The sequence below is a fragment of the Embiotoca jacksoni genome, unplaced genomic scaffold (genome assembly GCF_022577435.1).
Source record: "Embiotoca jacksoni isolate LCO1_2020_lvr unplaced genomic scaffold, fEmbJac1.0.p SCAF_10, whole genome shotgun sequence".
Lineage (NCBI taxonomy): Eukaryota > Metazoa > Chordata > Actinopteri > Embiotocidae > Embiotoca > Embiotoca jacksoni.
Window position 1 is genome coordinate 18,259,133 of NW_027185230.1, and position 17,010 is coordinate 18,276,142.

The following is a 17,010-nucleotide window of genomic DNA, read 5'->3' on the forward strand; positions in this document are numbered from 1 at the left end:
GCGCTCAGTGGCCGCTGTGCTGCTCCTGTGTGTGTGTTTTGTACATCCGTGGAGGCTCTCGTTTGCCAGGTCCTCCGCCAGTCTGAACAGCTCACTTTGGCTCAGGCCAGCCCACCCATGTCCTTCACAGCACAACGTGTACTGCTTATATTTTGTCAACAATAAGCAGTTTTGTAAGAGTCACGGCACATTTGCGGTGTTTAATAACAAAGTCAGTATTCTGTGAGTCTGAATTTTAACTACTGTTTCCCTCTGAAACGATACCAACAGGGAAACCACACTCCTGCATGCACACCGCTCCTTCCTCTGCTCTCCTGCAATAGCCGTCGACTCTGCAAGTCGAACACTAATGCAATGCAGTGTCATTTTAATTTAATGTAATGCACAAGGGTCAAGTGACAGGGGCCGTCGGTTGAGTCAATTAGATGCTAAGGTGTGTCAGTAGGTGGCCTGTTGACCTTTGCTAAACACAGTAAGGGGTCTCCACTTCAAGCAAGGAAAAAAAAAACATCTTGCCATTAGCAACAAAAGTACTGACTCTTGAAAATTGTCTGCAGTAAGGATGTTAAAACAGTGTAATCTCAGGCTATGTAGAAGCATTTGTTGATATCATATCCTGTTGAACCCCAGGTGCTCCTCTGCCAAGTTGGACTTTAATAATTGAAGGGTGCTGACTGAGTTGGAGGCTACCCTGGTTATTCATGTCATATTGAATTATGCATAAGTTTGTGGGAATGCCCTCTTGCTCCCACAGTATTTATCACTTAACACAACTGTATTTGCACAAGCTGTTGGAGGCAGACTCTTCACACTTGTGCTGAAAAACAGGAAAATATAATTCTAATTTTAAATTGTTTTTGTGGTGGAAATAGTGGAGCTCATTAAGTCTACGAGAAGAAACCTTAGAAGACCGTCTGATGTCTTTAACAGAAATATCGACTGATATACTTGATCGAGGAGACTCAGAATCTGCCCTAAGTCTTAGTTAATGTTGTCCCATAAATTTGTTTTACATTTCCACAGAAGAAGAAACATCCTTCTAATTATTGAAAAAACAAAGACTCATAACAGACCTTACGTTTCGTAATATTTGCAACTCCACTTGGAGGATCCTGTCTTGAAGAGCCAATGATCCCTGTTCTCAGGTTTACATTATACCACTTTTATGTACAGTGCTAGTGTATGTTTTAGCTGGAAGATGTATGGGAAGCCTTTTCAACTTGATTGTTTGCTGTTCCGTTGTATTAGCATTCACAAATTAGTTGAACAGTGGATAAAAATGAATAAAATAATAGAATAGTATATATATTATTTTGTATTCATTTTTGAACAAACCTTATGACTGCAGCTGATAGTGACTCAAAATCAAAAATACAGTTCAGTCTTGACTTAAGGTTTAGATATTTAATGTTCACTCTTAAAGATTGCGTTTCTTTCTCTCTCAATCTCGCTCTTTGAATGTCTTGGATTTACTTCAGCAAATTTACAAACAGATTCACGACACGAGTAATCAGCTCACTTAATGCATGCCATATTTATTAATGTCTTATAGGTGAATTAAATGTTTTAGCTGCAAAAATAAAAAGCTATTTGCTCATCAAAATATTACACTTGTATTAGTTTTTCCCCCATTATGAATTAGGACATAGCTATATTTATCAACCCTGTTCTCTGCTGACCTGCTTTTTCATCCTTTCTTTTACCGAGCACTCCCGTAAAATTTGAAGCTGCTCTTTGATCTCACCACACAACAGTTGAAACACTCAATTTCAAATGAAGCAGCCCTTATTTAAAAGGGATTCGAAAATTATTCAACGAGGTGACGAGAACTTCATTTCATGTCGTGAGTGGAAAAGCAGAATATTGGGATTAGACATGAGCGAGAAGAACGAGAAATAAGCCAGAGCAGATCGAGGTCAAGGCTCTTACTGTCCGAGCCTCTCTCGTGAACGCCGTTAAGAAGAGAGCCAAGCAAACGGGTTGTAAGCCACAAGATGGAACTTAAACACACACACAGACGCACATCAACCACATCAAAACCAGCAGTTAATAAACCCCTGAATGTATTTCTATTAATGCTGAGAAACACACAAATACCATCAACATGTGAAAATCTAGAAATAGTCATTTTTATGCTGGAAACCATTTTTTTCAGCCCTTAAAACAATCTGTGTATTGTTGACTAACAACTGATTTACTATTAACACGTTTTACAGTCTAGTTTTCACAAAATATGATACGAGTATCAAGCAATCAATTTTGCCAACTTTCAACTACCAGCTGGAGTGAGATTCAGTTGTCTACTTTTCTTTTTCATAATAATAATTCCCATTTCTTTTAGACACTATGTACCAAATAATTAGATTCTAGTCTGGAAACTGCGAGTCAGCCTCCCTGTCTGGAGTGTAGAAAAGTGCAGGTCAATTAGCGTCGGATCCGGACCGATTCTGTCACCATGTCAGAGAAAATTAATAATTCAGAATAAGTAATGAGGTTAATGTGCACAGCAGCTCTCTCAATTAAAAGATGTTTATATCCACGCTCATGCTGCATGATAGCTCAGGTAGTTCAGGGGAGAGAACAGCTGTAAGCAACAACCAGAATATCTGCAGGTTTATAACTACGCATCAAAATCGTAGCAGGAGGAAATATTATTGATGAGCCTCATTAGTAAAGCTTGTTACAGACTCTATTCTAATTGCATTAAAATTGTAAGTCTATGGACATTTTAATTGGTAATATGTGTGAATTTGCAATACAAATTGAATGAGACAAACTCGTACAATATGACAAAACTAAAATGTTAAGCAATCCGAAACTGTATAGCAAAAGTTGTCTTATTTCTTAGTGCGACCTCAATACGATAAAAGTCCGTTTTTTCATCTTTATTTTTGATGGCAGATTTCATCCTCGTGGGCATGGAGGATACCAGTGCTGCACAGATCTGTGAAGAGTTCACACGAACTGAAATAATTTAGAGAACTGTGTTTTGAGAGGTTTGTGCCTCCATAAAAAAAAAAAATTGAATTCTGTAACGTTTATGGACAGTTATTGGAAAAAAAAAAAGCCTGATGTTCAGTCCTTTGTGCAGAGACCTACTTGGGTGGTTTGTTTTGGCAGTGTGAAACGGGGTCACTCAGCAAACAGCATGACTTGGCAACCATGCAAACACAGTATAATTTAACTGTGAAAATCATAAAATGGTTTTCATCTAATTTTAGGATCTCGCCAAAGAGGGACAATGTCAGTGATTTTGCAAGTAACAAGAAAGTCATGACTTATTTACTTGATCTGCAAGACAAAGTACAGAGTCATTGTTGTCATGCACCACTCGGCAAATTATTGCCATATTAAATAAACCCCTAACACTCAAGGATTTAATTGCCTCTGTACTTTTTGTTGATTGAGAAGACAGCATAACAACGGTCACAACAACCCATGATGAAGCCAGAAATGGAGACGAACCGCAGAAAATATAAAATGTTGGTGAAATTTCATCCGCCACTTTGAATTAATAGCTGCAGCCTACTAACTTGAATAGTTTCATTCACAAACAAAATGATTAAAAGGCTGGATTGTCAAATATTTAAAATACCAGGTACGTTTTGAGGTCCCGACCTGTTAAATACAGACTCTGAATTAAATGGCTTCCAGGGTTAATGTTCAGATTAGGAGGTTAGGAATGCTAAAACGTTGGATATGAACTCTCACTTTATTTATTAACATCCTCACAAGTTGTGGGGCCAGATTGTATGCGATGTAGGCAATATGACGTGGAATGCAGAGTATTACACTTTTTTAATAAAGTGGTCGGATGGTCAGGTTTTTTTTTTTTCCTTTTGTCCCGATACTTTTCTTGACATATCTTTCAATTTACCATATAAAATCTGGCATTTTCCAAACGATTGCACAGAACGGATTTAATTTGATGTCTCTGCCTTCCCATCTGTACTCTGTATAAAGCAGCAATATTTGAATTCAGGGGCGATTAACTCTCGTTCCATCTGTTCTATGCCGCCTGGCATCCGGAAAGTCTGCAAATACCAGTCATCCTGTTATCTGCTGACAGGTAACCACATTCAACTAGTATTTTCTCCAGGGATTATGACTATGGCTGGCGGGGTTGTGCATGGCATTAGCTTTTGTTACACAGACAGCCTAACAAATGAGGCCTGCCGGTTTCACTTTTCAGCAGGATTCCCACAGCTTTGGGAGTGCATTGGGCATCACGGCCAGTGTAAATCATCCAATGAAAACCTTTGTAGCAGCTGGAAATCTTGTTCTGTGTCGAGCACTGAGGGCACATTTATCACCATCAGACCACCTAATGCCAAAACCCTTCAAACATACCTTTCCTCAGTTTCTAATGTACAGCAGAAATCTGTATCTTGTATCTGTAGCCTGATCTACTTTATATGGGCGTTGAAGGGGTGGACTTGAATTTGGAACGTTTATTTTGACTTCGGCCTTTACTCTGGGCTTGTTGTCTCAGCTCTGGACTTGACCTTGGACTACTTGGGACTTGTAAAACAAAGACCTTGTCCCACCAGTGCAAAGTCACTCAAATACAATGTGGTCATATTGCTTTTATTTTACCATATTGTCCATCACAACCACATCATATAACAAAATTCTTGATATAAGCTCAAATCTTAGACTAAAACAGTCCTTCAAATTCTGGTTGTTGCATAGAAAATAAATAATTAAAGACTCGCCATTAAAAGTACTTAATGAAATTTGCTTCATATAGTCCAGAGTCATCATCAAGATGAGCTATAAAAACTGGCCTGATAAATTATTAATTATCCATAAATGCAGATTTAGGTTGAGAGATTGTCTCGGGACCAGCAGACCATATCATTAGAGACTTTACATTCAGTGTTCTCGTTTTGTGGACTGGAGCCACAACGGCAGAGACCGGAGCTATTGGCGGAGGGTGATGGACAGCTAATGCTGCTAATGCATTGTTTTGGATGGACAACAATATCCTCCCTCTCGGATGAAATGGCACCAGGCCGCAGCTCGATGCATCTGTCTGGAGGACAAAAGGCAATGAGATTGTACTGTGGTTCATTACTGTCAACCATAAAAGCATACATAATTCCCTCCTGGCTGGCATTCTTTCATTGGGTCCTGACAGCACTATGTGTCTAATTTATGGATTGATTAACATTTAGTTTATTGCCTTTATCTATCTTTTTTTTTTTTTTCCTATTTTAAATCTCAGCCTTTTTTTTTTTTTTTTGTGACCCAACAAGTCATTTGTATTTAAGTGTCCACAGAATGCGGAGAGACTGAGATGAATAGCTTGATTCAGAGGACATTATTTTCTCACAATGAAACACAATACAAGGCCTCAGAGTTAAACAACTACTATCAATGCGCACCATTGCTCTGCTGAGGGCATCTTGGCTGGGACCATTGAACTGATCCTCACAATGAGAAGAAGCAATACATCCAATTTTCATGTTGAATGACTCTCGTCAGTCCTATCAAATAGACCCTCCTAAAGAGAGGTGAGCAGCATAGTGCACTCGGGTGCCTGAGTTCATCCGTGACAATAATGATCTTTTTTTCTTTTTTTTTCCTTCTGCTGATTGCAGTGCTTCCAACTTATTTACAAGAAGTGATAGAGACAGCAACATTCAAGGTCACCTTATTCTCGAAATTAATTTAATAAGTGAACGAACAAAATTAACTTAATGCTCTATACAATAACTTAGCACAATAGCCACAGTGGACTGAAGGTCACTGCAGTCTCTTGCACTTATAATGAAGTCATTAACTAAACACTAGAATACAACAAAGCTGTTTTCCCAACTGCCTTCAGGTGGGAAATAATCACTGGCTGGATTATGTTCAGAGTACAATGTAATGTTTTGAATGAATAAAGCATCACATTTATGAAGTGCATCAGTCGCCAGGAGGTGATTTGGGCAGATAGTGGTAACACAAAGGACATGACTCTCATGATTATATAACAGAAGCAATTTGTTTCAGGTTAGGAAAAGATTGTAGTCAAGATTGTAAACACGTCGAACATTTTGTGTCCCAAGCTACTTTTTCAATTACAATTAAATCAGACTGCAATATTTCCCTGAACTTAATCAAGTGTTGTGAGTGCTTGATTGAACCAGAAATATTCATCAATGCCGTCGACATTACAACTTGATATTGTGTTGGAGAAGCTGATCTTTTGGCGTAAAAAAAAAAAAAATGTTGTCAGTGCACATATTACTGATACATTCAGTGCCAATGTATTTGGGACTTACCTAATATGTAAACAAACTATATTTTCTCATTATAGTAATGGGAAACATAAGCCATAATCCTGTTGCAATTACGGCTCTCAAGATCATGACATTTTAATTGATGATTAGTTGTCATACAAATAATTGTGATTAGTGATTTAATTGTCTTTTTCCTTTGTATTTGTGTCGCAATTATATTAGAAACCTAATGATACACTTCATGAAGAAGAGGAGCCATTTATTGGCTGTTGGTGTTTGGCTTTGAAATTGAATCCGTGATGTTAATGTCACTAGATGCGGTTGGTGGAAAATGACAAGTTAAGTGCCTCTAGGTAAACTGTTGGTGGAGCTAATTGTCCTCTCGTGTAACATTAAACCATGGTAGTAGTAGAAGTTGCAATGAGATGATGTCATTTAGAAAGCAGCAGTTAAACCACAAACGGTGGAAGACGATGTAGAAATTGCAATGTAAATATGACATTTCTGTTGGTCTCATCCAGCTGTTTTCATACGGATATAGTAAGCGGAAATAATTCTAACAATTAAGCAAAATGATGGTAGTCAGCTCAAATAACTGCAATCAGGCACATATGTAATAATGGTGTCAGGCTGAGTTGCAATTAAGTTTCCCTCAAAATATATTTGCTGTTTGTTTTCATTTCTAGGAGACAGGTCTACATAAACAAGGACATCCTACTGGTTGCAGTGCACACTGGATTAAGCAACATGTGCAATGGTAACATTTATACATATAAATAGAAAATATTTACTAATATAAAAAGTCTTAATCTCAGCTTTCTCTTCACTATGTAAAGGCTAGAATTCCGATTTTTCTATAGTTAAGTATTTCAATATTCCAGGAGGCTTTCCTGTTGTGCTTCATTTTTTTTCTCTCAGTGAAATTATGCTGTTTGTAAAGACTGTACAATGCAATTACTTGGTATTTATTTTATATTGTAAACACAGATAGAGCCTTGGGCAATATGTGTAACCCGCTGAGAATCTGCAGAGCGATACTTAGATTTTAAAACTTTGAGGAAGTAAAAGTGTAACTAAATATAGTTTACAAATAGACAAAAGGGAAACATGCAGTTTGACAAAGATCTCACTGCTACAGATGATTTTTAAATCCCCCCCTGCAAACTGAACAAAATCACATTTCCCTCCTGACTCCAAGAACAGTTAATGTGCATGCTGTTTATATATTATTTTCCCCCATTTTTTCTATAACAAAAACACAGGGGAGGGAAACATTTGGCAGATAATATTAGTTTGTCTTAATTCACCATATAAAGCAACCAAACCAGAATAATTACTGTATTTAGCCACTCAATGGTAATCCCTTTTTGTTTTTATCTTGGATTTCCACAGTGCCCTTGGGGTTAGTAAGGTTGTGGCAGGGATATATCATCCAGTTACCCAGCTCTGTGTATTTGTTTATGTTTATAACTACGGGGACAGCCGCGCCAAAAGTTTAGACTATTTTAGATTTCCAGCAGTAATTATCTCCTCTGTGTGCCATTAAAATCTTTCATTATAGCAGGTTTACTCACTCAATAGAAATTAAGTAGCATCCAAGAAAAAGAAAAAAAAAGTATTGCCATCCAGAGGACCACTGTCATTACCAAGCTTATTAAGTGTTTACTGAGGCTTAATTGAACTCAAGACTGGAGAGTAATAATCCAGTGTCAAGCTTTAGATCGCTAATGTGACATCATTGATGAGGAATTGCTGCCAGTTTGGCACACGCAAGCTAGCTCAGGGTAATGTTTTGATTAATACTGAATCAGCCTTGTCATCTTTGCCTGTGATAAATAGATGGGAGTTAATTGCAAAGACTTCACATTCTGCTTTTTCTCCCATCTACAGAAAGCGTGTTGACAGCGAAGGGCATTTAGTGAGATGAATGTGATGATTTAAACATGCACATGTACGGCATATGTTCAAATGCACACCAACATTGTTGGATGATCCAGATCGAGCGTGAATACTCTGTTAAACTACTTTAGATTACATTTTTGATCATAAATCCAATAAATGTGGACTGAATTGACCATTTTTGAACAGTAAATCATAAAATCGTGGTCTATCTTGTCAGTGTGACAAAAACCTTGTGTGAGTTTCATCAATCACAGCTTCCACAATCTGTAGTGTATGGTGTTTGTCGGGAAGATTCAAAGGAGTACAAGATGAGTGGACCCCGTTGTATACGGTACAGCGGCTGGTTAGATCGTTTGGAGCAGAGTTACATAAAGGAGGGTAACTCTCAGCCAGAAAGTCTTCGTAAAGTAATTTAGAAATGAAACTTTAGTAATCTGATCCAACATGAGACCTTTGACAGAGATACGTAGGATAAAAACAAAACAAAAAAAGACTCGCTGGTAGAAATGAGTTTGTAAGCACGTCAGATCAATATAAAAAAATTAAAAAAAATCTTTGTTAAAAGTCCCGTCCTGAAGACACATGTATAAAGGGCGGCACCATCATCCAAAAACATGCACCTCAGGTCAGGTTACCTGGCGCCGCGCTAGTGGCAGCCTGTTGCAGCAGCTCCCCCCTGAGAGTCCCCCTGCTGTAGCAAAGACATTTCCCCTCGGGGATAAATAAAGTGAAATAAAAAATATTAAAAAATATGTCGGTCAATCGGGTGTCAACTCATGAGCCACCTTCACGAGGCTCATGAGTTGGCATCTTTTGAAATGTGGTTTAGTCTGGGTTACCCTCATATGATGGTCAATATCCCTCGATGAGTTTGTGCTCCCAGCATTTCAAAGATTGTCAGTTCATTAAGGCCATGAAACTACTTATTCATACTGTTCACACAGACGTTGTCTTTGAACGCTTGATTGAAGTTACTTTAGGGAAGAAAAGGGAAAAAACATGAAGTCTGAAAAGCAGAAAAATATTTAGTTTAAAAAATGGACCTCTGTTTGAACCACCATGCAAAATGAATGCCCTCCATTTATGGCTCATATTCAGAGAAAGCTGCAGCTTCTGCTCGGCCTGCCTTTGGTCAATATTCAATTGTACAGAAAATACTGTAGCTTGCAGCGTGTTAAATTAACTGGATTGGTTCTGGGTGTGATGAATTATCTCGGGGTGTGATAAATTGGCACCTTATTGTAATTATATTTGCATAATGTTTTTTTCTGCTTCATTTCCGCTCTTGCATGTGCCAGAAATGTCTTAGTAACACAGCAGCAAGAACTGGGAACTTCTTAATTGTCATTGTTGTCTTTGGAGTCCGTCAGGAGTTGAACATAGTTTTACCATGACGACATCCCATCATTGTCTCTGTAAAATCATTGAGACAATGACACACACACATTTTCGAAAGGGTGCACGGCACCATTAAAATTGACTTTTGAGAAGCTCCAAAGTGATTTTGGACTTGATAATAATCCGAGTTACTGCCATAGTTCAGACCATCTAAGAGCATGTTGCACTTAAATCACACGCAAACATTAATACTTCCAATTTCAGTAGTTTTATCCCAGAAATTGGACATAATAGGATTGCCACTTTATGTGTCTACCTGGACAGCACCACTCTCTTTATGGACTTTAATGGCCAGTATTCAAACCTTAGCTGAAAATAAAGCTTAAAAAGAGATATATCGGGTGATAATGAATCCCTCACTGCTTCACCAACCTTTACATGAGGTGCTAGAGGTTTAAAGAAATCATAGGATATCTTCCAAAGAGCTCAATGTTTTCACTCAGGAATCAACCCCATGTGTCTTCCGAGTCCAATTTCGTCACCTCTCCTGAGGAGGTTGCACTCCGGGGCTCCATAATTCACAGCACGGCTCTAAAACCATCGCAATTAAGGCAAACAGACGGGAGGGATTAGCTAAAAAAAAAAAATATATATATATATTATTTACCACAAATTCATTTTGTCTAGCAAAGATAACAAAAAGTCAAATTTAACAAAAGGTGACTGGTAGGAAAACATGCCACCAGGCGCGCTCAGATTACCGCAACAACATCGATTCACAAAGAGTTTTAGTCCTGAAAGTAGTTCCTAATTCTAAAGAAGTTACGACGATAAATGAAATCACCTGAGATGATGTTTTGCAGCACAAATGAACTTGGAATATCTCTCTTCATCAAACCAAATATGCACTTTTCAGAATGCAGTTTCACTAAAAGTATATTAAACACAGCTGACTGCAACACCAGCTGTATTAAAGGAACAAAGGTTTCCGAGCTGCTGATGGATTTTTATCTCCCGGTGGGCCTTTCAGACACCTATAGTTAGGAACAAAGAAATCTTTAAAGGTAAGAGGGAGAGTGAGGCTCACTCTGTTACTCCATATATGTATTTACTCACTGTGTCTACAGTGATTGGTTGAGAGATGATTGGTCTGTGCGAGTGAATTCATTTATATAACACAGACAGATAGATTCAGTTTCAGTGAGATGAGACATGAACCGTGGTCGACAACGCATTCGCAAAGGGTTGATTAGTAGCTGAAAAAAAAAGAAAAGAGAAGTTCAACATTTTTTCATTGGAGTAGTTGAGTGATTTTTCATTTTGCGTGTCTGAATCTTGTCTTCTGCTCTTCGTGAGTACAATATTTCTTGCATACTTTACAGAAGGTGTTACCAGGTGTTTCCTGCCAGGAATAGGCTGCACACCACTGTGGCATTGTTACTTATTAAACATTTACACACAGAATAACACACCCAAACAGTTTTTTTTGAATCACAGTGTCAAAACGAGACGTATTTTAGAATATTCTCGTACGTCTCATTTTGTTCTGGTCTTGTTTTTGTTTTTTTTGTGTGTTTATTTAATTGGTATCTCCCGTCTGTCCGGAGCAGCTGGAGGTCAGAACTTCCCCTGCAATGTTCAGCTCCCACTGCATGGGGAGACACATCCATATTTTATTCCGGCCGATGGCAAGAACTGAGCTAAAGATAGAACTTTATTCTCGCTGCCTTGCAAACGGCTAAAATATGCAAGTACGGGCGACGGCTAGCAGAAAGAGAAAGGGTCTGACTAAAGACGGGACATTACATGCTTTCCAGTGGCTTGGGATGACAAGGCATGAGACAGTAAATGTTCAAATCCTGCAGACCAAAGGAAGAGGGGGCGGAGAGAGGGGGGAGTTTCTGTCTGCTCGTGTTGTTTTCCAGTCCTCCAGAGTTTTCAGTTGTCAGGATATTTTCATCTTGTACTGTTTTGGCAGTTGCTGTAGGAGAACAATGCAATGTCACACATGCCTTTCTTCAATGATGGAACTGTTATCCCATTTTTGGTGTATCCATCTTCCTCGTCTCCTGTCAAACGGTTTATCGTTCTCATGTTTGTGCTTTAAAAAGATTATAATCTTGCAGTAGTTCGACCGCTCTTTATGTCCAGCTGACGTAACAGATTTCAGCAACTTAACTTGCTGTTCAGTTGCATGTGATTGAGAGAAGCCATATTGAAAGCCTGCAGTCACAGTGTGCTTGTAAGTACACTATAAACCACCAGTAAATGTTTCACCCTCATTTCACCCTCTCTGTGTTTGTCCCTCAGTATTATTCATTCTTTGCCCTTGAATGATTTGTTCATTGTAACTTTCTCTTTTGTCACCCTTTTCTTTTTATTTTCTCTTTTCCTGTAATTATACTCTATGTTGATGCAAATTTTTAGCCCATTCTTGTTCTTTTCCTCCCTTCCGTCTTCTTCTTTTTTTTTTTTTTATATCCAGTTTCTGTTTTTTCACCCTTTGCTCTTCCTACTGTCTCTCTTATCCGCATCTCATTCCAATCATAATCTCCTTTCTCTTTCCTTTAACACCAGAGGTGTCCATTGTCTACCCATCTTTTCCTGGCACTTCTCTCAGTCTCTATCTATTTCCTTTTTTTTTTTTTTTTTTGCCAGACTCCATTCATATCTGGACCCCCTTGTCTTCTCCGACACTTTTTGTCTTTTTCTTTGCTTCTTGTCTAACCTCTTACTCTCTTCTCATGTACCTGTCAGACTTCCAGAAGCAGAGCCGAGAAGGCTTTCCCATTGAGCCACGCTGGACTGCTTCTATTGAAACAATGGCAAATTTAATAAATCACAGAGGGGATCAGAGCTGGAGTGAACCCCCTCTTCCTCCTCATTGATCTTCTCAGCACTCATTTGCTCCCCAAGCCATGAAGGAGAGGAGGACAAAACAAGGACGTGTGTGTGTGTGTGTGTGTGTGTGTGTGTGTGTGTGTGTGTGTGTGTGTGTGTGTGTGTGTGTGTGTGAGGAGGCAGAGGCGCAAAGACTAGACGTGAGAAAGTGAGTAATAAAATGAGATGTAGTGAAAAATTGAAATCTGCAGAAACTTAATTTCTTGTCGTCTGAGTTTCTTTTCTTCCTGCAGATTTTCTCTAAATTAAAACAGCAGGGTTTTGTAGGGTCCAAAGATCTACAAAAATGTTCCCATCATTTCCCTTGTGGCTACATCTGCCTCTGTGAATATGAATGCTGTTTGGCTGCCAGGCGGGACAGATAAGAATAGGAAAAGTCCATAACTGACTCCCTGTTGCTAAAAGATGCCTGTCAAAGAGGTGGCATTGGATTGGAAATAAATATTGCATCATTTGCTTTTACGCTTTGGGAAAACACTTGTCATTTCATTAAATTTGCTGTTTTGTGTTCCTTCTGGCTTTAAGTGGAAATTACTAATTTGCGGATTGCAGACAGGAATAGGCACTATAACTGTTTTACAACAATAAAATTGAAACAAAAAAAATGACAATTCAAGTTATGTGAATAACTTATGTTAATATATGTTGAATACATCTCGTATGTGTATTGAGAGAGAGAGTGTGGTAGATTGTAGATGTTGGGATTAGGAGATATAGATATATTGTAATTCTAGTTAAGCACTTTGATCTGTATCCTAATGTTCATATAACAACACCAGTTTACTGGTCTTTAATAGGTACAATGTTAATGATAATTACAGTGTTGACTGAAGCCAATGTGCATGCCATTTAGTTTGACTGGTGTTTGATCATAAACCAAAGTACCGAACAAGGATTGTTAGGATTCATCCTCTGGGCAGCATGAATGGCTTAAAAAAAAAAAATTAAAAAAAAATAAAAAAAAATCCACACTAGTTTTGAAAGAAGTGTCTGTAAGCTCCAAGTTATTACCTTGTCCCCTAAAGCAGGCAGTTTATCTTGAAATGTGTTATGATATGAAAGGGATGCTACCACAGTCCCATAAACTGTACGAGAGTGGATTCAGACCACAGTTATCCATCTTCCAAGCTGTCTTGCAAGCTGAATCCTCACCTGCCTCAGGGCACAGGGCATGGATGAAGAACCCTGAAAAGGTTGGCCTCTGTTTCGCTGACTTTCAGTTAGAGAGAAATATATTTCTAGAGCCTAAGAGATATAAGGGTCAAGCACTATTTATGGACAGGGAGTCATGGTCAAAGGTTTCGGTTTCTGACAGGGAATTCCCATAACCTGTATCAGCGATTAATGGAAGCTGGCCAAGTCTTCTTCCTTTGGCATTTTGGAGTAGCGAGACCTCCGGAGTATTTTCTGCTGACAGAACAACTGTTGCCCTTCCTGGTCTGGGTATCATTTTCTATGGAGGTATACAGGCATCATTATGTCAGATCTTTCTCATGATATGGAGCAATACATTTTTAGAAACCTGAGCTTCTGTGAACTTCCGTTTCTGTCATGTACTCAATTATTTTTAAGACGTTTTAACATGTAACCTACACGTATTGATATTATAGTTCTTCAGAAGTTCCTTTAAATTGAAAATAATTCCACTGGAAAAAAAAACAACTTTTTTTTCTCATTATTCTTTGATTTTTCTTGTTATTTTTAAGTAAGCATCTTTTCACCAATCAAACTAAAATGAAAGGTCGTATATTTTATGAAACATTTCATAAGTAGAGTTTCTGTCAACAAGCTTAGCAGACAGATGCCAGAAGTTTCAGCTGCTCAAATAATTGTAGAGGAGAGTTTCACTTTCAGTTATATTCTGACTTATTAACTTGATCTATGATAGTGCTATAAAAAGTCATTTTGGAAATAGACTGAGATATTCAGTGCTTCCCAATATGGGTTCACCCCACACAGCAGGCATCATATACCCTGCAGTTATTACTTTGGCACTCACGGGTGAATGAATATGCCATTAAAGCAAAAATGTATCAATTTATATTTTGAGTATTACAAATTCAGTTCCTCTAAGTGATGAATAGATTTGGAAAGAACCTGAAAAGCTTTGAATGTCACTACATTTTAACATAAAAAAACAAATACTGAATTAATTGTCTTTTTCTGTTGGTGTTCATATCTATAATTATCTATTTGTTATGTAAGAACTGCTGGCAGCGAATAGCTCGTTAATTCTGTCTCCGTTTTTTTTGTGTGTGTGTGTTTTGCCTGCCTACTGGTGCTCTCCTGTCACCTTAATGGACCCTTAATAAGAACACTGAGTACATGTCCATTAAAAAGGAAATGGCAGTGTATTTTACCTCTCTGGATCCATACGAGTGCATTTCTCACCAATGAGGTCTCGGGGGAAGCCAGAGAATGAGAGTTGCAGAAAATGGAGGAGGGAGCTGCAGATAGATTGCATTATGTCTGGAGTGGACACTTCAACAAAATCCTTTTTAGATGCTTACTGTTCCATAATCTTAACTTAATTAGATGTGAACGCACACATATAATATAATTGTCCTTTTGGAGACGATTATACTTGATGAAAAAATGTACAACGAAATATAATTATTTTGTTATCATACTATTTTTTTGGGAGGGGGGGGGTGTTTACAATGATGGGCACTTTATGGTAAAGTCTGCTTGATGTAAACTGCTATGCTTTCCACACCACTGTGAAAGCATTACGGTCCATAGACAGGAAGTAGTGAGTAAAAATGGGATGGGAGACTTTTATATCGACAAAGACAAACACATGCATAAACATACAGACTCTCCCAAAAGCCCACATGAACACATAAACAAGCAGAACGGCACCGCTGAACAAAAACAGAAAATTGAGCGGGGTTATCTTATAGTGGGCGCCGTGAGACCACCAGGAATACGTTGACTGAGGCAGCCTGCTGTTGACATCCACTGGTTATGAGACACTGTTAACACACACTCAGCACTGATAAGGGAGTGACTGCAGATAAGGGAGATGAAAAGAAGAAAATAAAGGCACCAGAGCTTTAGCTGACATTGAACTCAAATTGAGAAGCCAGTGGACTTGTGGTCTAGGGAAAAACAAATGTCAGGATGAAATATCTTGCTAGCTGCTTCTGATAGAAGTGAGAAATGAGGGATAACAGCTGAATAGTTGGAGACCACATAGGGGACAGAATTCTGCAGAAATGTACACATTTATAAAGTAGACATGCGTATCTTACAATATCTGGCGCCATCAGTTCCAGCACTATTTTATTTTGTTCTTTATTTGAGATTTAGTGTGTGTGTGTGTGTGTGTGTGTGTGTGTGTGTGTGTGTGTGTGTGTGTGTGTGTGTGTGTGTGTGTGTGTGTTGGCTGGGAAGGCAAAAATAAGAAAAATATAATGTGAGTGACAGGGTCATGACAAGTTTTAGAGACAAATTACATTTTCTTCAAGGAGAATGCAGTTTGAAGCACTTCTGTTCGGCCTTGCGCTCTTTTCTCGAAATGGAACAAAGAAATCGGGATAAAAAGTTCTCAAAATCTCCGAAGCTGTTAACATCCCAAATACGGTCTCCGACTCTCAAATTCAAGTTTAAGTATGAGCTGCTCGGTCGTTATCCTTTATTTGTTGACCCCAAACACCTGAAGTAGCCTGGCACTATCATAAATGCTTCCCCCAGGACATAGAGCTCAGGTAACACCCCCCCCCCCCCCTTTACTGTATGTAATGCATCAATTTGACACATTTCCACTTTTGAGTCGTCTCAAATGCTGGTTGTCATTTAGTTTAGTTTTTTTTTTTTTTCTTCATTGAACTTTCTTGACAAGCGGGTCAATTTGACCCACATTGTTTCATGTACTTGTACAAAACGCACACTCAGACACACACACACACACACACACACAAAAACGGTGGTCAGTTAATCACAGCCGGCTGTAAAACTCTTGGTTGTTGAATTTGTATGCAAGAACTTCATCATGTGAGGGGCAGTTAATATTGGCGCTTTTGAAATAATAATAATAATAATAATAATAATATAATTGGCTCGTAAGTATGTTTTATTGTCTAAATCTGACGTCGTGTGTTTATCCCATACGAGGGGCCTGGGACGGTACGCAGTTATGCAAAGAAGGCTGCTCACTTGTAATTGAACGATACACACTCTTAGACACATCAGTGCGTTCGGTCTAGTGTTTAAATGCAACTCTGTCTGACGGAAATCTGACATCATACTTACAGTACTTTGAAAAAAAAACGTGTTGGGCCTGGCTGGTTTTATAAAAACTGAGAAGATGGGAAATCCTCTCGGCCCGGTGCCAGAAAATTCAGTCAACTCTTTTTGTTTGTTTTGTTTTCTTTCTTTTCTGTTTTTCCTGTCATGTGTTCAAAAGAGCTCCTGTATGGCAGTAGCGGGAAGAAAGTGCTCCTCCAACACGAGCCAGATCCCACTCACACCCAAGGGTTGGTGAAAAGTACATGCACTTCAGTTGACATCAGCATTGCTAGAAGCAGCAGCCACAGTACATTACCTGCTTCAGTGTCACAGCCTGTGAAAGAAAAAGGGTTATTTCAGACGGAAACATTTTAGTTACTTTCTATTGTACAAATAATGGGAAATAAAC

General features: G+C 38.6%; 1 protein-coding gene across 1 annotated transcript in view; it reads left to right on the forward strand.

Moving 5' to 3' along the window:
* Positions 1–17,010, forward strand: part of LOC138211543 (astrotactin-2-like) — a 230,758-nt gene that overhangs the window by 68,805 nt on the left and 144,943 nt on the right. The gene's annotated exons all lie outside the window — the stretch shown is intronic.